This window comes from Protomyctophum bolini (assembly GCF_963924005.1).
Source record: "Protomyctophum bolini genome assembly, chromosome: 5".
Lineage (NCBI taxonomy): Eukaryota > Metazoa > Chordata > Actinopteri > Myctophiformes > Myctophidae > Protomyctophum > Protomyctophum bolini.
This window is the reverse complement of record NC_137866.1, coordinates 2,038,404-2,059,088: the sequence shown is the minus strand read 5'-3', so window position 1 is coordinate 2,059,088 and position 20,685 is coordinate 2,038,404. Positions and strand designations below refer to the sequence as shown.

At 40.8% G+C, this 20,685-nt stretch overlaps 1 protein-coding gene across 4 annotated transcripts in view; it reads right to left on the bottom strand.

The window, feature by feature from the left end:
- The window catches only part of sdcbp2 (syndecan binding protein (syntenin) 2), a 66,783-nt gene extending 51,215 nt beyond the window's left edge, over positions 1-15,568 (bottom strand). For all 4 annotated transcript variants that reach the window (XR_013964031.1, XR_013964032.1, XM_080763440.1 and 1 more), the window contains exon 1: positions 15,369-15,568. The gene's annotated coding sequence lies outside the window, so the exon portion shown is untranslated. The remainder of the gene's footprint in view (positions 1-15,368) is intronic.
- Positions 15,569-20,685: the final 5,117 nt, after the last annotated feature.

Sequence of the window (20,685 nt, the reverse complement as noted above, 5' to 3'; positions counted from 1 at the left end):
GACATGACAACAAACACATGTAACTGTTGTAGTAGGTCATGTATGTACTTTACTGGACACTGACATGACAACAAACACGTGTAACTGTTGTAGTAGTAGGTCATGTATGTTACTGGACACTGACATGACAACAAACATGTAACTGTTGTAGTAGGTCATGCATGTACTTTACTGGACAATGACATGACAACAAACACATGTAACTGTTGTAGTAGGTCATGTATGTTACTGGACACTGACATGACAACAAACATGTGTAACTGTTGTAGGAGGTCATGTGTGTTACTGGACACTGACATGTAAAACACGTGTAACTGTTGTAGTAGGTCATGTATGTTACTGGACACTGACATGACAACAAACACATGTAACTGTTGTAGTAGGTCATGTATGTTACTGGACACTGACATGACAACAAACATGTGTAACTGTTGTAGGAGGTCATGTGTGTTACTGGACACTGACATGTAAAACACGTGTAACTGTTGTAGTAGGTCATGTATGTTACTGGACACTGACATGACAACAAACACATGTAACTGTTGTAGTAGGTCATGTATGTTACTGGACACTGACATGACAACAAACATGTGTAACTGTTGTAGGAGGGCATGTATGTTACTGGACACTGACATGACAACAAACACATGTAACTGTTGTAGGAGGTCATTAGGGCTGACCCAAAAAAATCGATTAATCGACGTTCAATCGATACGCACGGGAATCGATTTTTAAATTTTGAATCGAATAGTCATTAAAAAAAAGCGGCCGCTTTTGGTCCGTGAGACGGCCCCATTTGGTCCGCGAGCCATGCTTGCGCCTCGCAGCGCCTCCTCTTTCCCCGTGTTAACAAGGAAGGCAAGCGCATGCACCACAGCTCAGTGGACATTAAATATAGGCTACCATGTTTGATAAGTCATATAAAAACATTACTTACACGAAAATGAAAATATAAACTTCACAGATTATAGATCACTTGGAATTATAACAATCTGTTGAGTATTGCCTGAATAATGACACTATAAAATCTCAACTTTTATCGATGAGCCATTGCGCTGCTTGGATTCACATGGTGAGTGCGCTCAGTGCACCGAAGATTTGATTTTTTTTGCTCCTACAGACCCAAACCAAAACACCTTTTCTCTTTGGCATTTAATTGCACCTGATCGTATTATTGTAATTATGTTGCCTATACTATTTGCCTGTGTTTTGTCTTTTAATTTAATTAAAAGAAAAAAAAAAGCATAATTATTATGCTTTTTTTTGTGCGCCAATGGTGATGCAATGCTCCACTTGTTTCAGCCTGTAGGCCTACAGCACTTTGGTCAGCTTTTATTGTTTTAAATGTGCTATATAAATAAAGTTTGATTTAGGCCTATATTGGAGCAGGTGCTGGCAAATAACTAATTACTGTAATGCAGTGAAGTTGCTCAAATGTCAACTCAATTAGCAAGCGGAGCTGCATGCATTCTGCACTGCAGTCTGCAGATCTCTTCTTAGAGTTTACTTTAATATTATGGTTTACTTTCAACCATAAACCATAATATGATTGACAAACCTTGGATTATAATTCTTCATCGACCAACAGCGCATGCAGCATGACTATGAGGTAAATTTAACTATGTGGGATTTCTCCATCGGCATCGCATGTCGATAAAAAAATGGGATTTCACTAGTGGCATTATTCAGGCAATACTCAGATTGTTATAATTCCAAGTGATCTATAATCTGTGAAGTTTATATATTTTTTCCCATACGCACACTCACAGTCACATTAACTTTATGATCAATCAAATCAACCGTGGTTGATTTTATTTCTGACAAGTGTCAGGCTTGAAAAGTTCATTCATGTTACCGTTCGTTTACAATTGACAGAGGAGTTTGGATTATATATATTTTTATTTGATGGAGAGGTAATGCCTGTCTCAGGCAGTTGACTTGTTACGGTCGGATGTTTTATTAAGCCTAATTATTTGTGCGTCACTGCTTTCATGAAGGCTGCAACTGTTGTTGCTTATTGTTTAAAATAAATGAGACCAATACAAGCATGCCTTTCTCTCCGCTATATCGTTGTTTAAGCCAAAGAGTCACTGCTCGCATCGCGCGCGCGCGCCTTCCCCGCCTCGCGACTCGCACCCCCCCCCCCCCCCCCGTTGACGTTTCGAAGCGTCGACGTTCGAAACGCGGGAATCGATTTTGAATCGATCATCAAATACGGAATCGAAGGTCAGCCCTAGAGGTCATGTATGTTACTGTACACTGACATGACAACAAACACGTGTAACTGTTGTAGGAGGTCATGTATGTACTTTACTGGACACTGACATGACAACAAACACGTGTAACTGTTGTAGGAGGTCATGTATGTTACTGGACACTGACATGACAACAAACACGTGTAACTGTTGTAGTAGGTCATGTATGTACTTTACTGGACACTGACATGACAACAAACACGTGTAACTGTTGTAGTAGGTCATGTATGTACTTTACTGGACACTGACATGACAACAAACACGTGTAACTGTTGTAGGAGGTCATGTATGTACTTTACTGGACACTGACATGTCAACAAACACGTGTAACTGTTGTAGTAGGTCATGTATGTACTTTACTGGACACTGACATGTCAACAAACATGTGTAACTGTTGTAGTAGGTCATGTATGTTACTGGACACTGACATGACAACAAACATGTGTAACTGTTGTAGTAGGTCATGTATGTTACTGGACACTGACATGACAACAAACATGTGTAACTGTTGTAGTAGGTCATGTATGTACTTTACTGGACACTGACATGACAAACACATGTAACTGTAGCAGGTCGTCATCAGTGTTGTTTTCGTCGACTAAAAGCAAGACAAAAAAAATGTTCATCGCCTACCTTTTTTCACTGACGAAAACTACATGAAAACTACATGAAAACTAAATGAAAACCAAGCTACGATGACTAAAACTAAGACTAAATAATATGTTGACAATTTCGTAAACAGATAAAAACTATAGAGTAAAATGTTAGGATGGGACTAGTGGACAAGAGATCCAGTATAAGTAAAATAATCAAGTCATTTTACACTCGATGTAATAGCCGATCTACAAGCTCACAAGGCGTCACGCTGCGATGCGTTGTGGGCTTGTAGATCGGCTATTTTCAGCAAGTGTAAAAAAACAGTCATTACGACGGCATCAAGGCCTGCCAAAATACATTATAGTCGAGTAAGTCGACTGAATCAATCAACTGCAGATTTAGTCGACTAAAATCTTGTGACATTTAGTCGACTAACACTAACACATTCCAGGTGACTAAAATGTGACTAAACCTAAATGAAAACTATTCAAGAGACAATACGACTAAAAACTATTTATTTCTGCCAAAAACAACACTGGTCATCATCAGCCACGTCAGTGGATACATTCTAGTATTAATATCCCTGCCCCTCTGAACACCTACTGTAGCCTCAGCCTTTGGTAAGCTCAATGCAACTCTTGACACTTGCAATCATTCTCCACAGCTAGTCAAATGCTAGTCAAATGCTAGTCAAATGCACGCCATGATGCTACTTCAATGTGCATATAGTGATAGAACGCAGAGGATGTACATTAACCCATTTGGGGCGCGAACTCCTTTTGATGTTAGCAATATGCTAGGCTTTAGCTATTGAAAAATAGCAGATCTACAGATCTACTTGTAGGTCTGTTATTTTGGGGAAATCGAAGAACGACTGACTAGCTTTTTCAGAAAACTGTCAGGATGTAGAAGACATTTTTTAGAATCTGATCTCAGGTCAAAATGGGTTAATACATGTAGTCTCAGTGATGTAAATAAATAGGTTTTCAATGTAATGAGTCCCAGGATGCAGGGATGGTCTTTTAGAAATGAGTCCCAGGGACATTTCACACTTCAACCACGTTAGGAGTCATAATTATTTTGCCATACAAATTGCAGCTCAAATTGCTCCCATTTCATATTATATGGTTAGAATAATGTGGTTATATTCATGTCGAAAACAGAATAAATTATTAGTATTATAACTAAAGCTAGCAAAATAAACTAGAATAAAAAACAACAGTACAGTAGTGCAGAGGTCGTTGTTTTATTGCATCCCTTAACTATAAACTGAGTTTAGTGGGATGCAAAATGCACCCCATTTTAATCTCTGCAGTCTTCCATGTATACGTTTAGTTAAGTCTTGACTCATTTACATGGAGCTCAGAGTACAGTAAGTATTATCCATGAAACCACCTGGCTGCGCCGCCAACTTATTATTATTATAATAACACATTTTGGGCGGGCCGGGGACCAAACATTATGTTATGATTTAGCTATTGAAAAATAGCAGATCTACAAGCTCGTAGCGCGCCACCGAGTGGCGCGCTATGAGCTTGTAGATCTGCTATTTTTGAAAAAAATCGTTAAAATGAGGCACAAATCATTGAATATATATATTATATATTTCAGAGCGATTTTTTTTTTTACTAAAATATTTACTTCTGGGGAGGTCGCTGGAACGACATATTTTGAGATGGGGGGTCCGTGGCCCAATAGAGATAATTCTGGGGGTCCTTGACATGAAAAAGGTTGAGCACCACGGACACAGAAACATGGGGTTTTTCAGAAACATTTTAGGATTTAGAAGCCTTTTTCTTTTTTTTTATCGACCTCAGTCCAAAATGGGTTAATAATGTTACTAACACAACAGGAGCAAAAAGGACTACAGAACAAACTACAAGTTCCAGGACACCTGTAACCAGTGTTGTTTTTGGAAGCAAAAATGTAGTTTTAGTTTTAGTCATAGTCTCTTCAATAGTTTTCAGTCACATTTTAGTCACCTGGAAAGTTTTAGTGTTAGTCTAGTTTTAGTCGACTAAATAATATCATAAGATTTTAGTCGACTAAATCTCGGTGCAATGAAATCACAGTCTAATAGAGACTCATCGTTGCATGGTTTAATTCCTCAATACGGGGATTTCTAAAGGTTTCGACTGAGGTCACGGCAGAAAGCGGAAGGTGATTCGTGACTTTGCAACCCTGGAATAGCCAACCTTCCCCAGTAGTGGTTTTTCCCCCCCACATTTTTCTAAATTCATCATTTCAGATGCAAACTCCGACTGCCACCCCGAATGTTGGCCTAGGTGTTTAACATGACATCAAGACTAATCATCGTGTATATATTCCTGCACTATACCTGCATCGAGTGATCTTGGTACATAGAAAGTTGATCTATTGAAGATTCTGACCTTCAAAGTACATAATTTTGCTGTATTGTTGTATTGTTCTTTCTGCTTTGGCAATGTAAACGTATGTTTTCTCATGCCAATAAAGCCCCTTGAATTGAATTGACATCCCAGAATCACAGGAAAGCCAATTATTATAGTCCCTTGTGTGTGTGTGTGTGTGTGTGTGTGTGTCTGTGTGTGTGTGTGTGTGTGTGTGTGTGTGTGTCTGTCATGTATTTGTTTTGCCTATTCACATGTTCCCTTATCACAGTGGCGGTGTTTTATACCATAATGTTTCAGTACTTGGTTAGTAATTACTAGACCATCATCAGTGTTGTTAAAGCTGTGATGCTGCTTCCAGGCGCGTAGCGTGGATGAAATGACTGACTGGGAAAATTAGCATCGCTGAGGGGGGGGGGGGTAGGTGTGAACGATTTAGCCAACGTGCTAATGGGGGACGATTTAAAAACAAAGGCGGCTTTGCATGCTGTAGTTTGCTACTAAACAGACATTTGCATGATGAACAACAAGGGCTGCCAGAGTAGGCTATCTGTTGTTTTTTTTCTGGTTATTTCGTCCCACTCTCTTCGAAGTTAGAGACTGGGCCATCTCTAAACTGACTGGTGTGTGTGTGTGTGTGTGTGTGTGTGTGTGTGTGTGTGTGTGTGTGTGTGTGTGTGTGTGTGTGTGTGTGTGTTCAATGTGCAAACACAGCAGCAAGATTTGTGAGTTGCTGTGATAGGAGAAGGATATCAAATGGAACACAACCACCCTAAAGACTAATCATTGTGTATATTCCTGCACTATACCTGCATCGAGTGATCTTTGGTACATAGAAGTTGATCTATTGAAGAGTCTGACCTTCAAATGTACATCATTTTTGTTTTGATTGTATTGCTGTATTGTTGTATTGTTCTTTCTGCTTTGGCAATGTAAACGTATGTTTTCTCATGCCAATAAAGCCCTTTGAATTGAATTGTGTGTGTGTGTGTGTGTGTGTGTGTGTGTGTGTCTGTCTGATTTTGCTCTAAGAGCCGCTGAGATGCAGAGATTGAGAGACCCAGAGAAACAAAACAGTACTGTACACATACATCATGTTCCTAAATGATGTACAGTAACAGAGTGTCATGTGACTGTAGTATAGCAGAGCTAACGCTAAATCAATCCATCCATCACTGAGGGGGAAGTCAGGGAGAAGAAGCTACACACTCCCGTCCTTTATCCCATTCTGACCTGAGATCAGATTCATACGAGGTTTCCACTTGACACACACTGGTCTGATGAACCCATTCTGACCTGAGATCAGATTTTAAAAAATGTCAGTCGTTCTTCGATTTTTCAAAAATAGCAGACCTACAAGCTCGTAGCGCGCCACTCGGTGGCGCGATATGAGCTTGTAGATCTGCTATTTTTCAATAGGTAAAGCATAACATGATGCTAACACCAAAATGGGTGCCCGGTCAGAATGGGTTATGGGAAGTCAAGTGGCCTCAATGAGAGGATATTGATCAGCTATCTGCTTAGTGCTTCCTATAGTGCTTACTGTACCATGATGATGTACATTAGACAGAGAGACAGAGAGTAGAGGAGTAGAGGACGATTCTACAAATCTGGAAAAAAACTCATGCTTCTATGTTAGTCGTTCTCAAACATGTTCATGTCAAGAAGGACCCCCCAAAACATATTTGTAATTGGCCGCCGACCCCCCCATCTGAAAATATGTAGTTCCAGGGACCACCCCCCCCCAGGAGCAAAGATTTGAGTTAAAAAGTTCGCTCTGAAAGAACATATATTCAAAGATTTGTGGCACATTTTCACGATTTCACAAAAAAAACAGCAGATCTACAAGCTCATAGCGCGGCACTCAGTGCCTAAAGTTACAAGTATAACATAATGCTTAAAACAGCAAAAGGGGTTCCTGACTCCTGGATGGGTTAAAAAGAAGATGGACAGAAAGACAGAGACTGGGCATGGGCCGTGGCTCAGCGGTCCAGAGGCACCTTGGCTGGCAATGTGGCCGCGGGTTCGAGTCCCGATCCCGACGGCCTTTACTGCATGTCTCTGTCTCCCCCCACCCATCTCTCTCTCCCCATTTCCTGTCAGCCTATACTGTCTGTCCCTCCATAAAAAAAATTAAATAAAGGCGAAAGCCAGAAAAAACATTAAAAAAAAAAGAAAGACAGACAGAGAGAGACAGAGTCAGACAGATTTGATCCTCAGGAAGAAAAAAAGGACAGAAATGAAACCTAAAGAGAGGAACATAAAACCGAAGTCAGCTGACTGATAACAAGGTTCTACACCACTGTAAAAAACCACAACAGCTCAGCTGGTTTAACCCATGTTGTTCAAGTTTAACAGTATCTATATAACCCATTCTGACCTGAGATCAGATTATAAATGTCTTCCACATCCTGACAGTTTTCTGAAAAAGCTATGTTTCTGTGTCAGTCGTTCTTTGATTTTTCAAAAATAGCAGACCTACAAGCTCGTAGCGCGCCACTCGGTGGCGCGCTATGAGCTTGTAGATCTGCTATTTTTCAACAGCTAAAGCATAGCATAATGCTATGGGACGGGTTAAGAAATGATAATATAATCCCATGAATAGGTAACGCTGCTCTTTCTTGTTCTCAAACCTGGGAAGGAAAGACCACAAAAAAGGCAGAAGCAGTATAAAACTGAAAACCATCGACTGGAATTAAATCATGCATTTACAAGATGGACAGGACAACGATGTGATCAAATCAAATCAAATCAAATCAAATCAAATCAAATCAAATCAAATCAAATCAAATCTAATCTTAATTTCTAGAGCACATTTACAAAGACCAGAAGGTCAACCAAAGTGCTGTATACACGATCATGAGGCCAAACATACAAACAACACAACAAGTAGCATTATAGTACAACTTAAAGTAAGACTCAAAGGCCTCTAAGAATCGGGCAGACTTGATATGAAGGGGCAGACAGACAGTTCCAGAGTTTGGGGCCGGCCTACTGAAAAGACACGGTCACCTCTGGACCAAAAATGAAAGGAAAGGTACTATGTTTACCCAGGGTAACTGGACTAAGGAAAGGAAAGGTACTATGTTTACCCAGGGTAACTGGACTAAAGGAAAGGAAAGGTACCATGTTTACCCAGGGTAACTGGACTAAGGAAAGGAAAGGTACTATGATTACCCAGGGTAACTGGACTAAGGAAAGGAAAGGTACTATGTTTACCCAGGGTAACTGGACTAAGGAAAGGAAAGGTACTATGTTTACCCAGGGTAACTGGACTAAGGAAAGGAAAGGTACTATGATTACCCAGGGTAACTGGACTAAGGAAAGGAAAGGTACTATGATTACCCAGGGTAACTGGACTAAGGAAAGGAAAGGTACTATGTTTACCCAGGGTAACTGGACTAAGGAAAGGAAAGGTACTATGTTTACCCAGGGTAACTGGACTAAGGAAAGGAAAGGTACTATGTTTACCCAGGGTAACTGGACTAAGGAAAGGAAAGGTACCATGTTTACCCAGGGTAACTGGACTAAAGGAAAGGAAAGGTACCATGTTTACCCTGCAGGGTAACTGGACTAAGGAAAGGAAAGGTACTATGTTTACCCAGGGTAACTGGACTAAGGAAAGGAAAGGTACTATGTTTACCCAGGGTAACTGGACTAAGGAAAGGAAAGGTACTATGTTTACCCAAGGTAACTGGACTAAGCTCAAGAACTTGTTTACAGCCAGGCCAGGTTCAATGCCTTGCTCAAGGGCACTTCAGCGGTGGTAATTTTAACGTGGCCGGTCCGGGGATACGAACTATAGCGACCTTCACGATATCAAGACCGCTCCGCAAACCGTTCGGCCACAGCTGGCCCCAGGAGCCGCTGGTCAGCTGACCTCAGGGCCCTGGGCTGGGGTGTAAGGGTCCATGAGTATGATTATAAGATGGACAGAGCAAAGATGTGATTATGATGATGATAATAATCCCACAGTTGCCCATCAGTATGTTTTTTTCTCCCTTTACGCAAACACTGTAAAGTCTGACAAAAGCTTGTAGACCAGTGTTGTTCGTCTACTACCCTTTTTTTTCACTGACAAAAACTAAATGAAAACTAAGCCATGATGACTAAAACTATGACTAAATATACTGTCGATTTGATTTGGTCAACAAATAAAAACTACACAAGAATGTTAGGAAGGGACTATAGTGGACAAGAGATCCAGTATAAGTAAACACACGTCATTTTACACTTGGTTGCAGCATGCTGAAAATAGCAAATCTACAAGCTCGCACAAACGCGTTGTGAGCTTGAAAAACCACACAATGAACACTATTCAAGACACTATGACTGAAAACTAAAATATGCTGCAAAAAAACAACACTGTTGTAGAGACAGACATTCCACACGCGTTAACGTATTTCACCTCAATCGAGGTCAAGAAAACGTGTCCCCTTCCTTGACCAGTACACAAAGTACAGCAGAAAAATGGCCCTGGATTAACCCATTCTGACCTGAGATCAGATTCATACGAGGTTTCCACTGGACACACACTGGTCTGATGAACCCATTCTGACCTGAGATCAGATTCTAAAAATGTCAGTCGTTCTTCGAATTTTTCAAAAATAGCAGACCTACAAGCTCGTATCGCGCCACTCGGTGGCGCGATATGAGCTTGTAGATCTGCTATTTTTCAATAGCTAAAGCATAACATGATGCCAACACCAAAATGGGTGCCCGGTCAGAATGGGTTAAACATGACAGATGCACAAGGAGATCATGACACACGACGCACAACAACAGATATTGTATAAATGTGTGGGTACACAAACTACACATGTATTACCACACACTTAAGGCTCAGTCATACATACTCCAGTTTTTGGTGAAAGGTTATCACCGTTTTAGGTGATACAGTACCTAAGAAAGAAAGTCACTATGTTTACCCAGGGTGACTGGACTAAGCTTATCACCTAAAACGGTGATAAGAGTTGAGGTCATCATACTCGCGGTGATGTCCTTATTAAGGATTGACCCCGCCTCCCTGTGGTTTACCCAAACTTCTAGACCAATCGGTGAACGGGGTGATAAGCTCCAGAGTGAAAAGACTGATAGTAAAAACAGAGAGATGGGTCTGTGTCCCGCGGTGATAGCTGATCATCACCCCGCCACTGACGTAACGGTTGTAGTTTTCCCAACCCTTTTAAAAACTACACCGCGGTGATAAGCTATCACCAAAAACTGTATGAGTATGTATATGAGCCTTAAGTAGGATGAAAATCTGGAAGTGAGTCCTCTCTCGTTCCAACAGCATGAATGAGACACTCTCTCTGTCTCTCTGACCATAATCACATCACTGTGAGGTCTTAAACTCTCAGCCACTTGAGCACTTACTCCATCTTTGTACTATTTTCAGTCCTCCTCACACAAACAGATACACTATTCATTGTGTCGTTGGACACAGAGAGGCGCTTTAAACCATTCTGGGCGGGACCCCTTTTGGCGTTATAATATAAGCTATTGAAAAATAGCAGATCTACAAGCTCATAGCGCGCCACCGAGTGGCGCGCTACGAGCTTGTAGGTCTGCTATTTTTGAAAAATCGAAGAACGACTGACATAGAGAAACATAGCTTTTTTCAGAAAACTGTCAGGATGTATAGAAGACATTTTTTAGAATCTGATCTCAGGTCAGAATGGGTTAATGCCATGCTTGTGTTTGCTTTTCGGCTCCGTCGTGTTTGCTTAGCGTCTCTCGATGAGACACACAGACACACACGGGGCTTAAATAAAGGTTACAGGCGGAAAGATGTGTTGTAATGACAACATGATGAGGAACACCTTCGCAAGTGGCTGGAAGTGACTAAACTATTATTAGTTTCCACCTCCCACAACATTTCCATAGGAGGGGGAAATCCAGCACGCACAAAAGAGACAAATACAAGGCAGAATAAAGAGGGATGAGAAAGAAAATGTTGTTTTCCATAAAGACATTACTAGGCAAAATAGATACCATTTTGGGGGCGGGAACCCCCTTTTGGTGTTTTAAACAATAAAAAATTAAAAAAGGCTTTTTTTAATTCCGACGTCAGGCCTAAATGGGGCAGGAATCTCTATCATTACGCTGGTGTCAGTCAGTCAGACATAGCGGCGGTATTCATTCAGCAATCCAAACGCAACGGATGCTGGAACTCGGTGACCATGGAATGGATGGAAAGGAAGGGGGCTAGATAGAACTTCAGCAAAGCCTGAACGAATTGGTTAGATACATGAAGAATGTAAGTCCCCCTGGCAACTTATTCCGGTCTATTGACAACACGGGCTGGGAAAGGAAAGGGACAGAGTAGAGAGGGAGGGAAGGGAGGAGGGAGGTGATAACGGAGTGACAAGCCAGGAAACAGTGGTCTCTACTCTATAGTCTCTGGAGCTGTCGTCTTCGGGTTCGAGTTGCCCCACTGTCTGCCGTTTACTGTACAAGACTAGTAGTACACTATCTGCCAGCCTGCTTTAGCGCTTACTGTACTGTGATGATGTACATTAGACAGAGAGACAGAGAGTGGAGGGCGATTCTACCAAATTGTCTTCTAAATCCTGACAGTTTTCTGAAAATACCTCATGCTTCTTCTAATGTTAGTCGTTCTCAAACATTTTCCATATCCAGGACCCCCACAAATATTTATAATTGGCCCACCGCAACCCCCATCTGAAAATATGTAGTTCCTGGCACCCTCCTCCTCCCAGAAGCAAAGGTTTGAGTTAAAAAGTTTGCTCTGAAAGAATATATATATATATATTCAAAGATTTGTGGCACATTTTCACGATTTTTCAACAACAACAAAAATAGCAGATCTACAAGCTCGTAGCGCTGCACTCTGTGCCTCGGCTATGAGCTTGTAGATCTGCTATTTTTCAATCGCTGAACACCAGAAGGGGAAACAAACAGGAAACAGTGGTCTATACTACTCTAGTCTCTGGAGCGGTCGTCTTCGAGGTCGAGTTGCCCCACTGTCTGCCTTTTACTGTAAACAATCGTGGTTCTCAAAACTTCTTAATTTCAAGGACTCCTAATAAACTCTGAGTGTACACCAACATGGCACCAAAAGGACCCCCCCCCCCCCCCCGCCCACGTTACAGTCTTAGCCGTTCTCTTAACCCATTCTGACCTGAGATCAGATTCATACAAGGTTTCCACTGGACACACACTGGTCTGATTAACCCATTCTGACCTGAGATCAGATTATAAAAAATGTCAGTCGTTCTTCGATTTTTCAAAAATAGCAGACCTACAAGCTCGTAGCGCGCCGCTATGAGCTTGTAGATCTGCTATTTTTCAATAGCTAAAGCATAACATGATGCCGACACCAAAATGGGTTCCCGTTCAGAATGGGTTAATTGGCTATATAGATTATAGAAGTGTATATTTGTACGTCTCTAAATGTTTTGATGCATTGAACAAGGTGGATCCTCTTCTTGTAAACAAGTGTAATGCTTTATGCTATGGTGTCGTCCACTCACACACTTAACAGTCTTTGTATTGAGTTATGTGCTTGAATTGTAATGTAATTCTGCAAACTGTTAATAAATATTTCAATCAATCAATCATCCCTTTCGGGACCCGTCCAAAATTCAGAAAAGGCAACCGAGGGGGGTCCCAAAAGGGGCTATTATTACAGTCTCAGACGCAGACAGACCCCTTTTCCACCGGTTGGTTCCCAGTGGGAACCGGTTCAGTTCTTTTCCACCGGTTGGTTCCCAGTGGGAACCGATTCAGTTCTTTTCCACCGGTTGGTTCCCAGTGGGAACCGGTTCAGTTCTTTTCCACCGGTTGGTTCCCAATAGGAACCGGTTCAGTTCTTTTCCACCGGTTGGTTCCCAATGGGAACCGGTTCAGTTCTTTTCCACCGGTTCAGTTCTTTTTGGTTTTTAGTCCAAGAGCCAGAGCTCCAACATTGGTGGGTAAACTAGACCTATATTAAATTGTTTATAGGATCAATACAAGTAAATGAATACATGATAACCCTTCCACAGTAGTAGCTTTATCATATTTTTGATTATTGCATATTTTCCTACATAATGCCTCATTTGCATATTTAAAATGTGTAATAAAATAAATCATTGTCTTCGTGTACGTACTCAATTGGGGAAGTTTAATGGTGATAACAATCTAATATAGGTAATGGTTTCGCTACACTCAATTCATAATTAACGTTTCAATTCTGGAGCTCTGGCTCATGGACTAATAAGAACCAAAAAGAACTGAACCGGTTCCCACTGGGAACCGACCAGTGGAAAAGAACTGAACCGGTTCCCATTGGGAACCGACCGGTGGAAAAGAACTGAACCGGTTCCCACTGGGAACCGACCGGTGGAAAAGAACTGAACCGGTTCCCATTGGGAACCGACCGGTGGAAAAGAACTGAACCGGTTCCCATTGGGAACCGACCGGTGGAAAAGAACTGAACCGGTTCCCATTGGGAACCGACCGGTGGAAAAGAACTGAACCGGTTCCCATTGGGAACCGACCGGTGGAAAAGAACTGAACCGGTTCCCATTGGGAACCGACCGGTGGAAAAGAACTGAACCGGTTCCCATTGGGAACCAACCGGTGGAAAAGAACTGAACCGGTTCCCATTGGGAACCAACCGGTGGAAAAGAACTGAACCGGTTCCCATTGGGAACCGACCGGTGGAAAAGAACTGAACCGGTTCCCATTGGGAACCGACCGGTGGAAAAGAACTGAACCGGTTCCCATTGGGAACCAACCGGTGGAAAAGAACTGAACCGGTTCCCACTGGGAACCAACCGGTGGAAAAGAACTGAACCGGTTCCCATTGGGAACCGACCGGTGGAAAAGAACTGAACCGGTTCCCATTGGGAACCAACCGGTGGAAAAGAACTGAACCGGTTCCCATTGGGAACCAACCGGTGGAAAAGAACTGAACCGGTTCCCATTGGGAACCGACCGGTGGAAAAGAACTGAACCGGTTCCCATTGGGAACCAACCGGTGGAAAAGGGGCCACAGTGTCCATTTGGGTTCCCGTCAACAAAAGGAACGGTGAGAGAGAGACGCTCCCACCCTGGAGAACCCCACACGAACTATTATGTGATGACGTCATAGGCTAGCATTAACGGTAAAATACAGAGACACATTCATTTTAAAATAGTCACAACTCCTTTGAGCTGTATTATATAATGAAGTCATGACGACATCCCAGGTCACACCCACTTGGCTCAAAGAGAGAGAGAGAGATCACTGCGAAATAGAACTAAGAGCTTCCGTTTTGATTCAAGCTTATAGGTTTCGCTGCTGGGAAATGGAATGGCAATATTTATACTATAGATAATAATAATAAACACAATGATTTCTCTTTATTTTGTATTGTCTGTCCAGACTATATCGTTCTCAGTTCTCTACAACTTCATATCATTTCAATTTGAGACGAGTAATAAATGTTACTCGTTTCCAGTTTAATAGCTCACACACAAACACACACACACACTGGGCCACATAATATAGTGATGTCTCTGTTGTTTTCTCTAGGAGGGCGACAATCACTGTTTTAACTGATAACTAGATCTTTTCCGTTTTAAATTCCAATTGTCTGTTTTTTAATTTGATTGTGTACATGTTTGTGTGGACCCCTTAGGAAGACTATAGCGTCCACTTTGTGGAAGCTAATGGGGATCCGAATATAGAAGAGTGATATATATATATATATATATATATATATATATATATATATATATATACAATTAACACTCTCAAGATGGATGGATCAACATAGCCTAAGATTTACGTCAGAATCGAAAAAACACCTCTACGATCGAGTCTAAATCAACACATCGCAGACAGATTATAAATGTCCATTTCTTCATCATTTCGTCCAGCAGTGAAGCTTTTTTATGCCAGTAAAATAGGCTAACAAAACACGTATAGTCCCGCATAATGTAACGTCTATAACTGTATATTTACTGTACCCATAATAATAACTAAAACAGGAAACTAGCAACGCTTCCCGTCTTTGTTCGTCCATACTAAGAACCACCAAACCCAAAACATCAACACAGCAACAACAGAGGGAGCTAACGGGGTTAGCATACCATGCTAACACACACACACACACACACACACACACATAGAGGTAGCTTATAGTCTGTGTCTCACCTTTTAACGCCTTCCCGTTACACGCACAATTAAATACTGTGTAGTTATGAACTATATCCACGGAATCAATCTCAGACGCTTTATTTACTAACGGTATTTGATTGAATTATGTTCTTCTATCCTCTCGTCTCGTCTCACACACCCCGACCCTGTACGAACTGTCACCGATGCCGAACCGAAGTGAAGGAAGGGGCTTTCTGTTCTGTTCCGAAGTGAACCAACTCAACTCACCCCCTGCTTCACTGGGGCCCAGGAATGTTGGACGACCATCCCATAGCCCGGGGGGGGAGACAGGCTTTCATTGGCTGAAACTCGGTTGTCATGGGCGACGGACGAGAGGAGCCATCTGATCTAATACGTTAGGATATATTCATATAGATTATTAGTAATACTAGTTATTTTATGTTGTATATTGTTTATTGTTTATAAGGATCCCCATTAGCTTTTGCCTTGACAAAAGCTAGTCTTCCTGGGGTCCGACACAGACAAACATTTAACATTTAACAAAGGCAATACTTACAATTGTTTACAAACACTAACTCAAAATAAAACATAAAATATAAAATACGGTAAGAAATAAAAAACATAGGAGAAATAAAAAACAAAGAAAAACATAGCAAAAAATCACTTTCAACACATTATACATTTGAATTGAATTATTTTCCAAATACTGCAGTATGGTTTACATAAGGTGTTCTTTTAACTTGATTTTAAAGATGCATTTTGTATTTGTATTGGTTATACACTTTGGCAGTGCATTCCAACCTGTTAAATTGTTAATTATATAGTATTATTGTTATTACTTACTACTATTATTACTTAGAATTAGTATATCTAGTAATTATAGTAGGCTATAATTTAGTAATATTGTTATTACACATTAGATCTTAGACTCTATGGATCTGTCATGGGCAATCAATCAATCCCCATAGAAAATAATATGCCAGAATATTATCAACGTTATACTGGACAATGATTAATAATCGCTCTATCTTCTTTTTATTGTTTGTTTGTTTGTTTGAAGAAGAAAAACGAGAGACTGTGATGACTTTTTGATTGATTGATTGAAATATTTATTTTGCAGTTTGCAGAATTACAGTACATTTCAAGCACAAACTCAATACAAAGACTGTTAACTGTGAGTGGACGACCCAATTAAGCATTACACTTGTTTACAACAGGGTCCGCCATGTTCAATTCATCAAAACATTTAGAGACGTACAAATATACACTTCTATATATAGTTAAAGAACAGAACAGGAATTCATCATAAAGGATGCAAAAAGGGAAAAGAAACATAATATACATAATTATAATTAATAACTGTCCATATATATGTAAGAAAGAAAAGAAAAGACTATACATTGACTGACAGAGAGGTGTTCTGTTTGTTAAATTAATATTTTAAACCCGTCGTCAGTGCTGCCCGTTACCATGGGCAACCGATTCAGTTTAAATTTGTGACCGACCGTCCCTCCGGGCTCTGGGATCTAGTACTACAGTACTAACGCCACACCCACACCCTTAGACGTCACCTTTTATCAACCGTGTCAATGGTCTGTGTGACTGTGTGACTGTGTGTGTGTGTGTGTGTGTGTGTGTGTGTGTGTGTGTGTGTGTGTGTGTGTGTGTGTGTGTGTGTGTGTGTGTGTGTGTGTGTGTGTGTGTGTGTGTGTGTGTGTGTGTGTCACTGGTCACATGAGCATTACTCACGAAACCTAATGGTTTGGAAAACACAGGTCAACGTTTCCACTTGTTTTATGTGTTCAGTCGTTCCTTTTCCACCCATCAGGTGCTCAGCTCAGCATGTAACAAATGGCCTATTAGTAATAAACAGGTAATAGGCCATTTATTACAACATGCTGAGCTGAGCACTTGATGTACGAATTGTATCAGGCTGAAATAGGCTATCATAGGCCGTTTAAAAAAAATGTTTAACAAAAATGTTTAAAAAAAATGTTTAACAAAAATGTTACAAATGAGACATTTAATTTTCAATTTACGAGACATTTAATTTTCAATTACGCGACATTTAATTTTCAATTACGCGACATTTAATTTGGCAAATTATTTTGGGGGGCAAATTATTTTGGCCAATTATTTTGGCCAATTATTTTGGGGGGCAAATTATTTTGGGGGGCAAATTATTTTGGGGGGCAAATTATTTTGGCAAATTAGGGTTTTGGCAAATTAGGGTTTTGGCAAATTAGGGTTTTGGCAAATTAGGGTTTTGGCAAATTATTTTGGCAAATTAGGGTTTTGGCAAATTAGGGTTTTGGCAAATTATTTTGGGGGGCAAATTATTTTGGCAAATTATTTGGGCAAATTATTTGGGCAAATTATTTTGGGGGGCAAATTATTTTGGGGGGCAAAATATTTTGGGGGGCAAAATATTTTGGGGGGCAAATTAGGGTTTTGGCAAATTAGGGTTTTGGCAAATTAGGGTTTTGGCAAATTATTTTGGCAAATTATTTTGGCAAATTATTTTGGCAAATTAGGGTTTTGGCAAATTATTTTGGGGGGCAAATTATTTTGGCAAATTATTCTGGCAAATTATTTTGGCAAATTATTTTGGCAAATTATTTTGGCAAATTATTTTGGCAAATTATTTTGGGGTGCAAATTATTTTGGGGGGCAAATTATTTTGGGGGGCAAATTATTTTGGCAAATTATTTTGGGGGGCAAATTATTTTGGGGGGCAAATTATTTTGGCAAATGAGGGTTTTGGAAAATTATTGGGTTTTGGAAAATTATTTTGCCAAATTATTTGGGCAAATTATTTTGGGGGGCAAATTATTTTGGGGGGCAAATTATTTTGGCAAATTATTTTGGGGGGCAAATTATTTTGGGGGGCAAATTATTTTGGCAAATTAGGGTTTTGGCAAATTAGGGTTTTGGCAAATTATTTTGGCAAATTAGGGTTTTGGCAAATTAGGGTTTTGGCAAATTATTTTGGCAAATTATTCATATCATATCATATCAGAAATAAAAACACTGACAGATATGTCTGGTCTCTTTTTATAGATATTTGCACACAGTGGACACCTGCACACATCACTAGTGTCCCAGTAACGTGTGATACAGGCTTTACAGTAGCTGTGTCCGCACGGAGTGGTGACCGGATCACTGAACACATCCAGACAGATGGAACACAGGAAGTGCTCATCAGACAGGACACCGCTGGCGGACGCCATTTCTACACCGCTGAGAATAAATGTGAAAGTGCAGAACACTGGAAATGTTGCAGTTTATACCAGGAAGTCCAATACAAACTCAACCAGTTGTTACGATCCAGGAATGTGTAAGGTGCGACACTAATTTAATCTCTTTAAGGCTGTGCGGAAACTCTTCTCTTAGTCTCTCTCTCTTCGGACTAACAACCCCACATCAGTGTCGTCGGCTTTTAAGCTGAACTTCTTACCTCTTACATCATCAAACGTCAGTTCAACGTTCTACTACTCACAACCTCACTAAACAAGAAGATACAGTTCTACGTGAACTCTCAAAAAATGAAGACATTGTCATAAAAAGAGTGGACAAGGGCGGTGCAGTGGTAGTTTGGGGCAGAGACCAGTACATACAGGAAGCACATAATCAATTGCATAACGCCGAATATTATACACCACTATCATCCAACCCACTTGAACACATGAAACGTGAACTGACTGACATTTTAGACAACGCAATGGGCCAGAAGTGGATAACAGAAAAGGAAAGGGATTTTCTATGCAAAACCTGTCCAAGGATTCCTACGTTCTACATGTTACCAAAAATACATAAGAATCTGACTAACCCCCCAGGCCGACCCATCATCAGTGGTAGGCATATAGACTCTATCTCTGAACCAGCCTCCCAATACATTGATCACTTCATTAAACCATTTGTATTTACTCTCCCATCTTACATACAAGACACCACACATGTCTTAAATAAAATAGAGGAGATCAAGAACATTGGAAATGCATTTATGGTCACTATGGATGTCACATCGCTATACAGTAACATCAAACATGAAGATGGTCTTAAAGCTGTGAAACATTCCCTCCAGCTGAGGACAGACGAAGAGCCACCGAATCAATTCATTATGACCCTAATCGAATGGACTCTAAACAACAATGTATTTGTCTTCCAGGAAAAGCTATTCAGGCAGAAACGAGGCACTGCCATGGGGGCAAGCTTTGCTCCCAACTACGCGTGTCTATACCTTGGACACTGGGAGGATAAAGGTAGCAACCGGGACAATATCATCTGGTACGGACGATACATTGACGATCTGATTTTTTTCTATAATGGTGATCTACTAGACCTTATACAGTTCCACAAATATCTCAACACCACCAGTGACAGCATAGAACTGTCCATAGAATACAGTCAGACTGAAATCAATTTCCTGGACCTGAAAATCACAAAAACGCCTTCGGGGGAGCTACACACAACCATATTCAGAAAGGACACGGATCGTAACACCATTCTACACGGCGACAGCTTTCATCCCTCTCACCTCATAAAAAATATCCCCTTCGGCCAATTTCAGCGTCTCAGACGCATATGTGATCAAGAAAATGACTTCTCCTCCAAAGCTGTTGACATGACAAACCGATTTATTGAGTGCGGCTACAAACAAACAGAGTTGGAAACATCACTCAAGGTAAAAGAGATGGACAGAAAGAGCCTCTTGAGATCCAAACAGAAACGCCCATTCAAAAATAATGTTTTTTTCACATCCACATACAGCAAACAGTCGGCTCATATTCACAACATCATTAAGCGTAACTGGAGCCTGCTACACAGTGACCCAGGTATGAAGGAGATCTTCTCTGCACCACCTACCTTCATCAACAAGAGGGCGCCCACACTACAAAACAAGCTAATGCGCAGTCATCTACCACCCAAATCCAGTTGGCTTCATAAACCTGTCGGCAATTGTCCATGTGGTCACTGTACCCACTGTGACAATATTCCAAAAACAAATACATTAATTGATGTGTACACTAACCATATATACAAAATCAATCACTTTGCAAACTGTAACACAACCTATATTGTCTATCGCCTCGAATGTCCCTGTGGTCGCTTTTATTTAGGCAGAACCAAACGCCGATTTAAAGACAGGCTGGGAGAACACAAAACGGCTATTCGCACCAACAATCCAAACTATCCGATGGCTGTCCACTACCACGAAAAAGGGCACGGGAGCCCCTCCTCTCTGCAAGCTACAGCCATAGAAGCCATTCAAAGCGACATCAGAGGTGGTGACAGACTCAATAAACTGCTCCAAAGAGAAACGTACTGGATAGTCACCCTAAAAGCCACAACA